Source organism: Mauremys reevesii, linkage group 4 (assembly GCF_016161935.1).
Source record: "Mauremys reevesii isolate NIE-2019 linkage group 4, ASM1616193v1, whole genome shotgun sequence".
Taxonomy (NCBI): domain Eukaryota; kingdom Metazoa; phylum Chordata; order Testudines; family Geoemydidae; genus Mauremys; species Mauremys reevesii.
This window is the reverse complement of record NC_052626.1, coordinates 5457840-5471016: the sequence shown is the minus strand read 5'-3', so window position 1 is coordinate 5471016 and position 13177 is coordinate 5457840. Positions and strand designations below refer to the sequence as shown.

Sequence of the window (13177 nt, the reverse complement as noted above, 5' to 3'; positions counted from 1 at the left end):
AATATAATGATTTCTGCAGTACAATGTGCATAGTCCTATAACACAAGATTTTATTTGTCATTTGAAAGAAGTGTGGCTTTGCATCTGATTAGAAATTGAATGTGAGACTTGTGATTTTGAGCGAATACTAGTAAAATGCAACTTGTAGGAATGTGTGTTGTACAGAAGATCCAGAACGGCCAAAAGAACTGAAGCAATATATGGTTCCGTTTGAGTGAGTTCAGACCCGGAAAACTTTTAGTATCTTTCTGTCTTAAACCATCTGCGCAAACGGATATTATAATTGACCAATCTGTGGGTGAGATTGGACAACCCTGACTCTTGCTGGTGAGCACTTGCCTTCTTTGGGGCTCGTGGTGTGTCGAAGTGCTCATCGATATGAGTAAGGGTTATGCACTCTGGCCAAGCAGCACTACCTAAGGTAATTAATATAAACAGAGTGTGATGATTTCTAGGAAGAAGGGAAATGAGAATAGAAGAAAAACTAACTCAAGGTTAGATGATCACAGCCCTTGTCTCATAACTCAGGGAACTAAGAAGGCATGTGGAGAGTAAATCACAGTTTGACTCCAGCCATGATGGGAAGACCAGGAGCTACTCACCCACTAGTGGGTGGAGTGTGGGCAGAGGGACATTGGGAGTGGGAAGAGATTTGGCTACCAAGGATGGTTAAGGGGAGCATAAAGCTCCAAGATTCAAAGCAAGGACAGGCAGCTATAATGTTATGTCTACACTAGACCCTTCACTAATGATTGCAAGGTTAGATGCACCAGTTTAAATGTGTCCACTGGTGTCCTGACGATTGTGTTGTCTAACTGGGTCACTCAGTCAGAGAGGTCAAAAATGACAAATTTTTCTTTAAAATATTGAATGTGTATTGCGTTTTTAAAAAAAAAATCATGCATTTAATTCTTTTATTGAAAATATCAAAAATGGTTTTCAATAAATGAAAACAATCTAAAACCATTTGGATTATATTTTCAGTCAATATTTTGAAAAAAATATCCAGAAAGGCATGGGAGTTTTCAAGAAAAATATCAGCAATGATGACATTTTTGTTTTGTTTTTTTTGTGGTGGGAAATGTTGATTTTGGAAAAAGGTCATTTTTCATTGAAAAAAACCTTTTAATTTGGAACATTTTACCAATTCTAGGCACTGCAATTTAAATGCCAGCAGATGCTGGCACACGTTTCCTGCCCAAGTGCTGAAGCTTCAATAGTGACAAAGCTTGAAGACAGGAAAAGACTCGTGTGGACAAGCCAAAGATTTGCTCTGTTTCAAAAGAGAAGCCAAGTTGTCATTGAGGAGTAAATGCGTGTGTATCCCACTGTTCAGGGAGTTATGCATTCTCCTTCTGTGCCCAATCCACAGAAGGCAGGAATCTCTTATAGCTTTTCATTTGGGAGACTTGTTCTTCAGTTCAACTGATAGCAACTCATGCTTTTAGCTTTGGAGATCCCCAGTATGCCAGCCGAGAAGGTGACTGCATTAGTGCGGAGGCATTTTAGTGTTTAAAAAAATCTGTCACTCTTAATTGTGTTTGCAGACAGAAAACTCAATTGCTGATTCTTTCTAACTTTAATGCAGAAAAGGTTAAATTGACAATATACAGGAGGTAGCTTTGGAAGGTATTTTTTGCAACTCATCAAAGCACGTGATAGAACACTAAGGAAATCGGAGATGAAATATACCATTTGAATCATCTAATCCATACCTCTGACAATGCAGGTTTGTTCCAGGCCTTATATTTTTTTAATGTCCCATGTCCTGGTGGTCCTATCACCTAAGACTATTTCACAGTCTAATCCATTTCATCATCAGGAAGCTTTTCCAGAGAGCCGGAGTTTTCCTTTTGTCCATTTTAACTCCTGAAGCTGTGTGAGTCCTTCCAAGCTCAGCTCAAAATGGGTTCACCCATCTTTAGCGAATGCTGATTTACAAGGACTTTACAGACCCAAGAGATCAAAAAGGTTTGTGCTCCTTCAGGCATCTCATCACAATCCTCTAGGCAAGGTACAGAGGTTTACACCCATATCTCACACTAGTTGGCTGCTTTGAAAGAACGGAAAGTGGGATTATACAGCAGAATTCTGATCTCAGGTAAATAAATTTTCCCTTATAAATATAGGCTATAATCCTTCAGTTAGCTATAATCACAATTAGTGTGCTGTTCTGCGTTGTTTGTTTACTTATTTATTTAATGGCAGACTGATTTAAAATGAATCTCAGAGACTCAGTGAAAGCTATTGATTCCTTCGGGAATTAGATTTGACAGTGCAAAGTTATGAGAGGAAGACAGCAAAAAAAGAACCACACACAAATGATCAAATGATGCTCATTAAGGCATTCAGTACACTTCTCTAAGGAACTCAGGTACTGTGATGAGGAGGGATCTACAAGAACCAGAGGAGGAAGACACAGAACAGATACCTGATTTGACAGCCTGAATGGAAAAGTAAAATGGTGGCACTGGGCAAATAGATATATGATGAATTCATAGAACCATAGAATCATAGAAGATTAGGGCTGGAAGAGACCTCAGGAGGTTCTAGTCCAACCCCCTGCTCAAAGCAGGCCCAACCCCAACAAAATCATCCCAGCCAGGGCTTTGTCAAGCAGGGCCTTAAAAACCTCTAAGGATGAAGATTCCACCACCTCCCTAGGTAACCCATTCCAGTGCTTCACCACCCTTCTAGTGAAATAATGTTTCCTAATATCCAGCCTAGACCTCCTGCACTGCAACTTGAGACCATTGCTCCTTATTCTGTCATATGCCACCACTCAGAACAGCCAAGCTCCATCCTCTTTGGAACCCCCTTCAGGTAGTTGAAGGCTGCTATCAAATCCCCCCTCACTCTTCTCTCTGCAGACTAAATAATCTCAGTTCCCTCAGCCTCTCCTCTTAATTCATGTGTCCCAGCCCCGTAATCATTTTTGTTGCTCTCCGCTGGACTCTTTCCAATTTGTCCACATTCTTTCTGTAGTGGGGGGCCCAAAACTGGACACAATACTCCAGACGTGGCCTCACCAGTGCCGAATAGAGGGGAATAATCACTTCCCACAATCTGATGGCAATGCTCTTACTAATGCAGCCCAATATGCCGTTAGCCTTCTTGGCAACAAGGACACACTGTTGACTCATGTTCAGCTTCTCGTCCACTATAGTCCCCAGCTCCTTTTCTACAGAACTACTGCTTAGCGAGTCGGTCCCTAGCCTGTAGCTGTGCATGGGATTCTTCCTTCCTAAGTGCAGGACTCTGCATTTGTCCTTGGTGAACCTCATCAAATTTCTTTTGGCCCAATCCTCCAATTTGTTTAGGTCACTCTGTAACCTATCCCTACTCTCCAGTGTATCTACCTCTCCTCCCAGCTTACTGTCATCCATGAACTTGCTGAGGGTGCAATCCATCCCATCATCCAGATCATTAATGAAGAGGTTGAACAAAAATGGCCCTATGACAGACCCTTGGGGCACTCCGCTTGATACCAGCTGCCAACTACACATCGAGCCTTTGATCACTACCCATTGAGCCCAATGATCTACCCAGCTTTCTATCCACCTTATAGTCCATTCATCCAATCCATACTTTTTTAACTTGCTGGCAAAAATACTGTGAGAGACCGTACCGAAAGCTTTGCTAAAGTCAAGATATATCACATCCACTGCTTTCCCCATATCCACAGAGCCAGTTATCTCATCATAGAAGGCAATCAGGTTGGTGAGGCATGACTTGCCCTTGGTGAATCCATGTTGACTGTTTCTGATCACCTTCCTCTCCTCCAAGTGCTTCAAAATTAGCAAGCCACGTGCTGCCATGGCTAAGACTTGGCAGATGTGACAGCACACTGGAGCTTAATTGTAAAGTAAGTTCCTGAGGAACTCTGACATTGGAGTCTGTAACAGATTATATTTCACCAGCTGAGTGGAATGGATTAAGAAAACATTTTAAAGCCATTTTAAAAACAAAAGCTTCTGCTGTATTTTGATTAGTATTCATAATTTCTGTTTGTGGCCCCAGAGCTTTAGATGGATGCATTTTAAATAAATAAATTAATTGAATTAGATCAATCTATCGATTTTAAATATAGGTCCCAGAAACATGGCCACGGGATCATCTGCTCACTGCACACTCTGGTGTGCTAACACAGACAGAGCACGTGTATTTCTGCTGCCTATATGGCACCCCAAGTTGAGGGCTTTTTCCATGTATAGACTTTGTATTAATAAAAGGGAAGGCTTGCACACAGCCTAGCCCATGCATCCTTATCTGCGGAGGAGCTCAAGTCATAAAATGCACTCAGATCTGACTCCCCAAGTCTGATGTTTGGATCCAGGAGGTTGTTTTCTGGATCAATCATATGGCACCAGATCTAGATTTGGATTTTAATTTCCCTGCATGGTTGTAGGTGTTAGGATTCGGGCTTCTGGTTTGTGCCCATCTTAGCAATGAGTAATTTCTTTTTTAGTGTTGTGAGTAGGTAATGCTGAATAAATATCCATCACATGCCAAGATGTTCTTGGTTGCTAGTATTATCATGATAAATGATGGTATCAAACTCCCAAAGAACTTTCCCAGTTAATTATGTGATCTCCTACTGTAATAGTTCCAGCAGCTGTCAAAAGCAAATATAAAGGGTTTTTAAAACTACCTTTTTAAGGACTGAAAAGCATTTTCCAGGATTTAAGAGTCCTTCCAACTCAATTATGGCATTGAAATATAGTGGCAGCCACTCTCTCTTCTCTCTAACTATCTCTTCACAAGGATAAAAACATCCATCTACAGCTAATCACTCATCAACTTGCATAGTAAACTCTTCCCAGACATGTTCTTTGTGATACCATGTTCAATGTGAATGCAAACTAAGAGTGAAATGGGAACCTTCACATTCTCCTCTGTTTCCAGTAGGAAGAGTATATGGTCCCCTAGGCTGCAAAGGAGCCTAAGGCCAGATCCTGCAATGCATTTGAGGATGTGCAAACCTTTATTCAAGAGAACTCAACTGGGCAATCCATGCACATGTGCTTAGGTGCTTTTCTGGACTGGGGCCCCAATCCCTGAGGAATATACTATGTACACAGAGATGTGAATGTACCTACAGAACTATGCCTCCACTATGCGAGAATCATTACCCCCTGTTTTATTATTATTCATTACCATACCGCCTGGCAGCCCTAGTCATGGATCAGGATCCCACTGTACTAGACACTGTATAGACAGAACAAAAAGCCACTCCCTACCCCAAAGAGCATCCAATCTAAGTATAAGATAAGAGACAACATATGGGTACAGTCAGAACAATGGGGGAGTACAAGGGAATAATAAGACAGAGAGGAGAGGAAAGTGATCAGGAACAGTCAACGTGGATTCACCAAGGGCAAGTCATGCCTGACCAACCTGATTGTCTTCTATGATGAGATAACTGGCTATGCGGATGAGGGGAAAGCAGTGGATGTGTTATTCCTTGACTTTCGCAAAGCTTTTGATATGGTCTCCCACAGTATTCTTGCCGGCAAGTTAAAGAAGTATGGGCTGGATGATTGGACTATAAGGTGGATAGAAATCTGGCTAGATCGTCGGGCTCAATGGGAAGTGATCAATGGCTCCATGTCTAGTTGGCAGCCGGTATCAAGCGGAGTGCCCCAAGGGTTGGTCCTGGGGCCATTTTTGTTCAATATCTTCATTAATGATCTGGAGGATGGCATGGATTGCACCCTCAGCAAGTTTGCAGATTACACTAAACATTGTCTACAGCCAAGCACTGAGGTACAACCGTATCTGCTCTAACCCCTCAGACAGAGACCAACACCTACAAAATCTCCATCAAGCATTCTCAAAACTACAATACTCGCACAAGGAAATAAGGAAACAGATCAACAGAGCCAGACATTTACCCAGAAGCCTCCTACTGTAAGACAAACCCAAGAAAGAAACCAACAGGACTCCACTGGCCATCACATACAGTCCCCAGCTAAAACCCCTCCAACACATCATCAGGGATCTACAACCCATCCTGGACAATGATCCCACACTTTCACAGGCCTTGGGTGGCAGGCCAGTCCTCGCCCACAGACAACCTGCCAACCTGAAGCATATTCTCACCAGTAATTGCACACTGCACCATAGTAACTCTAACTCAAGAACCAATCCATGCAACAAACCTCGATGCCAACTCTGCCCACATATATACACCAGTGACACCATCACAGGACCTAACCACATAAGCCACACCATCACCGGTTCATTCACCTGCACATCCACCAATGTAATATACGCCATCATATGCCAGCAATGCCCCTCTGCTATGTACATCGGCCAAACTGGACAGTCTCTACAGAAAAGGATAAATGGACACAAATCAGATATTAGGAATGGCAATATACAAAAACCTGTAGGAGAACACTTCAACCTCCCTGGCCACACAATAGCAGATCTTAAGGTGGCCATCCTGCAGCAAAAAAAACTTCAGGACCAGACTTCAAAGAGAAACTGCTGAGCTTCAGTTCATCTGCAAATTTGACACCATCAGCTCAGGATTAAACAAAGACTGTGAATGGCTTGCCAACTACAAAACCAGTTTCTCCTCTCTTGGTTTTCACACCTCAGCTGCTAGAAGAGGGCCTCATCCTCCCTGATTTAACTAATCTCATTATCTCTAGCCTGCTTCTTGCTTGCATATATATACCTGCCCCTAGAAATTTCCACTACATGCATCCGACGAAGTGGGTATTCACCCACGAAAGCTCATTCTCCAAAACGTCTGTTAGTCTATAAGGTGCCACAAGACTCTTTGCTGCTTTTACAGATCCAGACTAACACAGCTACTTCTCTGATACTAAACTGGGAGGAGTGGTAGATATGCTGGAGGGTAGGGATAAGATACAGAGGGACCTAGACAAAGGACATGTGCAGAATCCCTCACTTAGGACAGAAGAATCCCATGCACTTCTAGAGACTACAGACCGAGTGGCTAGACAGCATTTCTGCAGAAAAGGACCTAGGGGTTACAGTGGATGAGAAGCTGGACATGAGTCAACAGTGTGCCCATGTTGCCAAGAAGGCTAACAGCATTTTGGGTTGTATAAGGAGGGGCATTGCCAGCAGATTGAGGGACGTGATCATTCCCCCCTATTCGACATTGGTGAGTCCTCATCTGGAGTACTGTGTCCAGTTTTGGGCCCCACACTACAAGAAGAATGTGGAAAAATTGGAGAGAGTCCAGAGAAGGGCAACAAAAATGATTGGGGGGCTGAAGCACATGACTTATGAGGAGAGGCTGAGGGAACTGAGATTATTTAGTCTGAAGAAGAGAAGAATGAGGGGGGATTTGATAGCTGCTTTCCACTGTCTGAAAGGGGGTTCCAAAGAGGATGGAGCTAGACTGTTCTCAGTGGTACCAGATGACAGAATAAGGAGTAATGGTCTCAAATTGCAGTGGGGGAAGTTTAGGTTGGATATTAGGAATAAAACTTTTTCACTAGGAGGGTGGTGAAGTACTGGAATTGGTTACCCAGGAAGGTGGTGGAATCTCTTTCCTTAGAGGTTTTTAAAGCCAGGCTTGACAAAGCCCTGGCTGGGATGATTTAGTTGGGGATTGGTCCTGCTTTGAGCAGGGGGTTGGACTAGATGACCTCCTGAGGTCCCTTCCAACCCTGATAGTCTATGATTCTATGAACATTGATCACCATGACAGGCAGTGGTCTCAGCACCACACCTTCTCACTGTCTTCTGCTCTAATGGAGCCTTAGTCATCTGCTTTCATTTCTGCAGCTCCCAGGAACTCTGTGGTGATCACATACTCAGCAATGATTGATTATTTGATTGGCAATCCCTCGATTCCAGGATTATCTCTACCATGGATTTACATATGGGTCCTGAAATGACTCAGGAGTCTGATCCTGGAACCTCAAATCTGCCCGCAGTAGGTAAAGCAGCCTGCTGGGAGAAGGTTATTTTTCCCCTTCTTCCTCTCTCTCTTTTCAGCTTCAAGGGCAAGGTGTTTCTCCTAGATGTGGGCCACTGTCTGATGGAGTATATGGCGCCATTGGGGTTGGTTGGTGGCTTGCTCTTCCCAGCTTGTGATGTCCACATCAGTTTTCTTAAGATATGTTTTCAGTGTGTCTTTCTAGCATTTCCTCTGACCATCCCGGGGTCTCTGATCATGGGTGAGCTGAGGGTAGAGGAATTTTTCTGGGAGGTGAGAGTCTGGTATTCGCCCACGATGTCCAGCCCAGCAACGTTGGTGCTTGAGGATCGTTGCTTCAATGCTGGTGACATTAGCTTCAGTGAGGATGCTGGTGTTTGTGCAGCCATCTTCCCACTTGATACAAAGGATCTTCTGGAGGCATCGTTGGTGATATCCCTCCAAACTGTTGAGGTGTTGTCGATAGGTCACCCATGGAGGAGAGTAGGAACAAAAATTGTCTTATAGACCGGGATTTTGGTGTCCCGCATAGGTCATAGTCTATGAAAATGCATCAGAGCAATTTCCCAAAGGAAGTACTTTTGCACTGGATCCTGTGCTAGATCTCACTGTTGATTTTTGCATTTTGAGAAAGTTGGCTACTGAGGTAGCAAAAATGTTCAGCTGTCTCCAGAGTCTGACACTCAATGGTGATTTGTGGTGGTCACATGCACTTTAGTCTTCTCAACTTTGAGTGAGAGTCCTAGGCTTCAGTAAGCTTGTACAAGAAAATCCAGTATGGACTGAAGGTCATTCTTAGTTTGTGCGAGGATGACACAATCATCAGCATAGTGAAGATCAGTAATGGATCTCCTGAAGACTTTAGACTTCAAGCAGAGAAGACGAAGATTAAAGAGCTGCCCATCCATTCTATATGAAATGTCAACTCCGTTGGGGAGACGGTCTTTAACAAGGACCAAAATGACTGCTAAATAGATGGAAAACAGGGTTGGGGCAACAACGCATCCTTGCTTAATCCCAGTTTTGATGATGAAAGGCTCCATCTCAAGGCCATTACCGAGAACCGTTGCAGTCATCTGATCATGGAGAAGCCTTAGGACCTTACTAAATTTTGGAGGGTGGCCAAATCTGGCCAGAACCTTCCACAGGGCTTCGCGATTGACAGAGTCAAAGGCCTTTGTCAAATCAATGAAAACCATGTACAAGTCCTGATTTTGCTCCCAAGATTTTTCCTGGATTTGGCGGGCAACAAATATCATGTCAGTTGTCCGGCGGGATGGTCTAAAACTGCACTGAGATTACGGAAATATTTCCTTAGCAAGGGGAAGTAATCTGTTGAAGAGGATACCAGCAAGAATTTTCCCTGCTGTAGCTAGCAAGGAAATACCTTGATAGTTTCCACACTCTGACTTATCTCCTTTCTTAAAGATTGTAACAATGTTAGCATTTCTCAGATCTTCTGGAATAGTCTCATTATACCAGATATGAAAATCTTGACAGAGTTTTGACCAACATTCCTAACGAGTACAAGATCATTCTCCTGAGAGATTTTAACGCTAGAGTCAGGCAGGAGTCAGATCTCTGGAATGGCACTATTGGAAAAGAAGGCATAGGAAAGGCTAACTCCAATGGCATCCTCCTTCTGAGCAAATGCATAGAAGATAGCCTGATCTTTAGACAAACTGAGAAGTATAAAACCACCTGGAGACACGCTCACTCCACCTGCTTGGTTATGTTATTGTTAGAGCTCGAGATCAGAAGGATGTCCGCATACGAGGGCCGTGCATGGAACCAATGACTGTTGGGCAGACCATCGCCTTGTTAGATCAATCATGAATTTCCAGATCACCTCAAGACATTGCAAGCAGGCAAAATCAGTATGAAAGAAATTCAACGTCAAGTCCCTTGAAGATATAGTGATTCGGGAGAAACTTCAGCAGTGTCTCCAAGAGAAGTTTGTCGCTATGCCTACAGCTGATGATGATAATTAAAATTTCTGGAAGGGATTCTCTCGGCATGTGCTGAGTCCATTGGCTATGTCACCAAGACTGGTTTGATGAGAACGATGCTGAGATTCAGGGCTTGCTTGACCAGAAAAGACAAGCTCATTGCATGTGGCAAAACGACATATCACATCAGCAGAAGAAAGAGCCATCCAAGCAACTCAAGGCTGAAACCCAAGGAAAATCTGTGACATCAAATATAAGTGGTGGCAAAAAAAGGCCAAGGAGCTTGAGCTTTATTCTGATAAACATGACATGAGGAGTTTCTTTCAGCCAATAAGGGCCATTTATGGCCCACGTTCCCATGGACCCACACCACTCCAAGCCCAAGATTGGTCAACATATTTTAAGGACAGCAAAGCCAGCAAATCCAGATGGAAGGAGCATTTTGAGCTACTCCTGAACCGTGAGTCAATTGTCTCTTATGCCACCACCGAAGCTATACCTCAACGGCATGAAAGAGAATCTCTTGATGACCCCCCCCCACCCTCGAAGAAGTAACATGAGCCATTATGCGAACTAAGAACAATAAAGAAGCAGGGCCAGATGGCAAATCAGCTGAAGCCTACAAGTTTGGAAGTGATGAACTGGCAGGGAAGCTCCACAAACTCATCAATATGATCTGCTAAAATGACACTGGGGGTAGCATTGACCTTTTCCTTCTTAAACATGGTTTTAAAACATTTTTAATTAGGATTATTTTGCACTTGAATTTAAATTATTCACTCCCCATGTTTACACCTTTCTTAGCTTTATTTATAAAATGTATTTTAGGCAAAATAATGATGTTCCCACCTGTGACGGTGATTGCTGGAGGGGATATACTGAGAATGCTTAATCAGGGCAAACTGCAAAGAATAGGCCAGACGATCCTCAAAACTGGTGGTTTATTAGATTAAATTTCACCAAACCAGTAACCAAACTGCTTCTGTAATGCCAAGAAGCCAAAATACGGTTCCCTTTAAGCAACCCAGCTGCTGGCTCCCACCCACACAGCCAAGTCTAACACAGTGAGGGTTACTAAAAACCTTAATAACCATATATAAAGTTCTACCAATCACAAGAGATTGGAAACATTACCTCCCAGGTCAGTGAATATTTCAGATTTTACTCAAATATACCCAAAAAAGCCAATCCTTATTAATTAAATCTAAGATTTACTAAAAAAGAAAAGAGAGTTACTGTGGTTAAAAGATTATTATACATACAGATATGAAAAAAGTTCTTAGGTCAGTTTCATGGCAGAGATGGTGATGCTGCTAATTTGTAGAAATCCTTCTGGAATTAATTAAAGAAGTTATAGTCTAACAGGCAATCCATGTGCAGAGTTTATTCAAATTTTTTTCATAAAAATTGCAGGGCTAATTCAGAATAGACCTGGAGACCTCAGTCTTGTGACTTAGACTGCCCCTGACAAAGTTGAAGCAGATCTGAGATAGTGAGGATGAGGCTGAATATTCCTTTATAGCTGAAATTCCGATGATAAGCCTCTTGGCAGCAAATGAGCACAGCAGGCATTCCTTGGATGAAGAATAGGTAATGTGCATTGTTGCTTTGAAGTAAATCTCTATTTCCTATGCATACATTGATAATGAATTACTTTCATTAGCATAAGACAGTTAATCATTCAAATATTCATAGGTCGTTTACTACAAACTTCAAAGAGAAATAAAGACAATGATATTATTACATCACAAGTTCCATCTAAATGTTAATGTTAATATCCCCTTTTGATCTCTAAATCAATAGAATATAGTAATGATATATTATAGACAGGAACCAACGTTTAGCATTTACAAGCTAATTAGACTTCTAACAAGATAAAGGTAAACACAGACAAATAAAATTAGTTTCTTCTTCTGATTCTCTAACAATACAGGCCTAGTTAACATGGCTTTGCTAACTATCTACAAGGAATAGCCCTGTTTACCATTTTAAAACTCTTCTAATGTGTCCTTACAGGCTGTTTTCAGGTCACACAGCCTGCTGGTTGCTTAACCCTCTCTAGCTCAGTGTCACGCCCCTGTAAAGCATCCCCGAAGAAAGAGCTTGACTGCAGAGACGATTTCAAGGATTTTAAGGCTGTTTAAATGGAAGACCAGGTTCTCTGCTGGTAGAGGTCCAAAAGGTCACTCTCTTTATTTGAAGGTGAGACCCTGGCCTGAAGGGTAGAACAGGCAACTATAGAAGGCAGCTAACAGAAGGCCCTGGTTCCCAGGATGTTAGAGTCAGCACCACAGAAGCCAGTGTATGTATGTATCTATGTATCTATCTATCTATCTATCCTCAGCCACCCCCTCTATCTATCTATCTATAGGCAGATCCTCAGTGGGTATAAAGTGAAATCAATGGAGCTATGGCAGCTTACATCAGCTGAGGATCTGCCTCATAACATCTAGGTCTTCCATAGACACACACGCATAGAAGTATACATAATACATTTCTCTTATATATAGGAAAATGTGGTCAAAATGCGATTACTGTAAGGGGATGCACAACTGGTTGAAAGACCACACTCAAAGAGTAGTTGTCAATAGTTTGCTGACAAACTAGCACAATGTATCTAGTGGGGTCCTGCAGGGGTCAATCCTGGCTCCGGTACTAGTCAATATTTTCATTTATGACTTGGATAATGGAGTAGGGAGCATGCTTGTAAAATTTGCAAATGACATCAAGCTGGGAGGGGTTGCAAGCACTTTGGAGGACAGGATTAGAATTCCAAATGACCTGAACAAATTGGAGAATTGGTTGGAAATCAACAAGATGAAATTCAATAAAGATAAGTGCAAAGTACTACACTTAGGAAGGAAATATCAAACACACAACTACAAAATGGAGAATAACTGGCTTGGTGTTAGTGCTGCAGAAAAGAATCTGGGCATTATAGTAGATCATAAATTGAATATGAGTCAATCAATGTGATGCAGTTGCAAAAAAGGCTAAGATAGTATCGGGAGTGTTGCATGTAAGACCCAGGAAGTATTATCACATTATACTCAGCACTGGTGAGACCTCAGCTGGACTACTCTGTCCAATTCTGGGAGCCACACTTTAAGAAAGATGTTGTCAAATTGGAGAGAGTCCAGAGGACAGCAACAAATTGATAAAAGGTTGAGAAAACACAACCTATGAAAAAAGGTAAAAAAATATATATGACCACGACAGCAAGAAAAGAAGACGGAGGAGGGACCTGACCAAGGTTGCCTCTAATTTTTCCCACTCATGTGGGGAATTAATTTAGTTATGTGCA

The 13177-nt window shown here is 42.3% G+C and overlaps 1 long non-coding RNA gene across 3 annotated transcripts in view; it reads left to right on the top strand.

Annotated features, from left to right (window-relative positions):
• Window positions 1–13177, top strand: part of LOC120405317 — a 34218-nt gene that overhangs the window by 19898 nt on the left and 1143 nt on the right. The window contains exons 1-4 of one of the 3 annotated variants that reach the window (XR_005598492.1): window positions 1480–1729; window positions 1823–2101; window positions 11287–11463; window positions 11890–12175. This is a non-coding gene — a long non-coding RNA (uncharacterized LOC120405317). Of the gene's footprint in view, window positions 1–1479; window positions 1730–1822; window positions 2102–11286; window positions 11464–11889; window positions 12180–13177 lie in introns of those variants that run through there. The other 2 variants (XR_005598490.1, XR_005598491.1) reach the window with 2 other exon arrangements.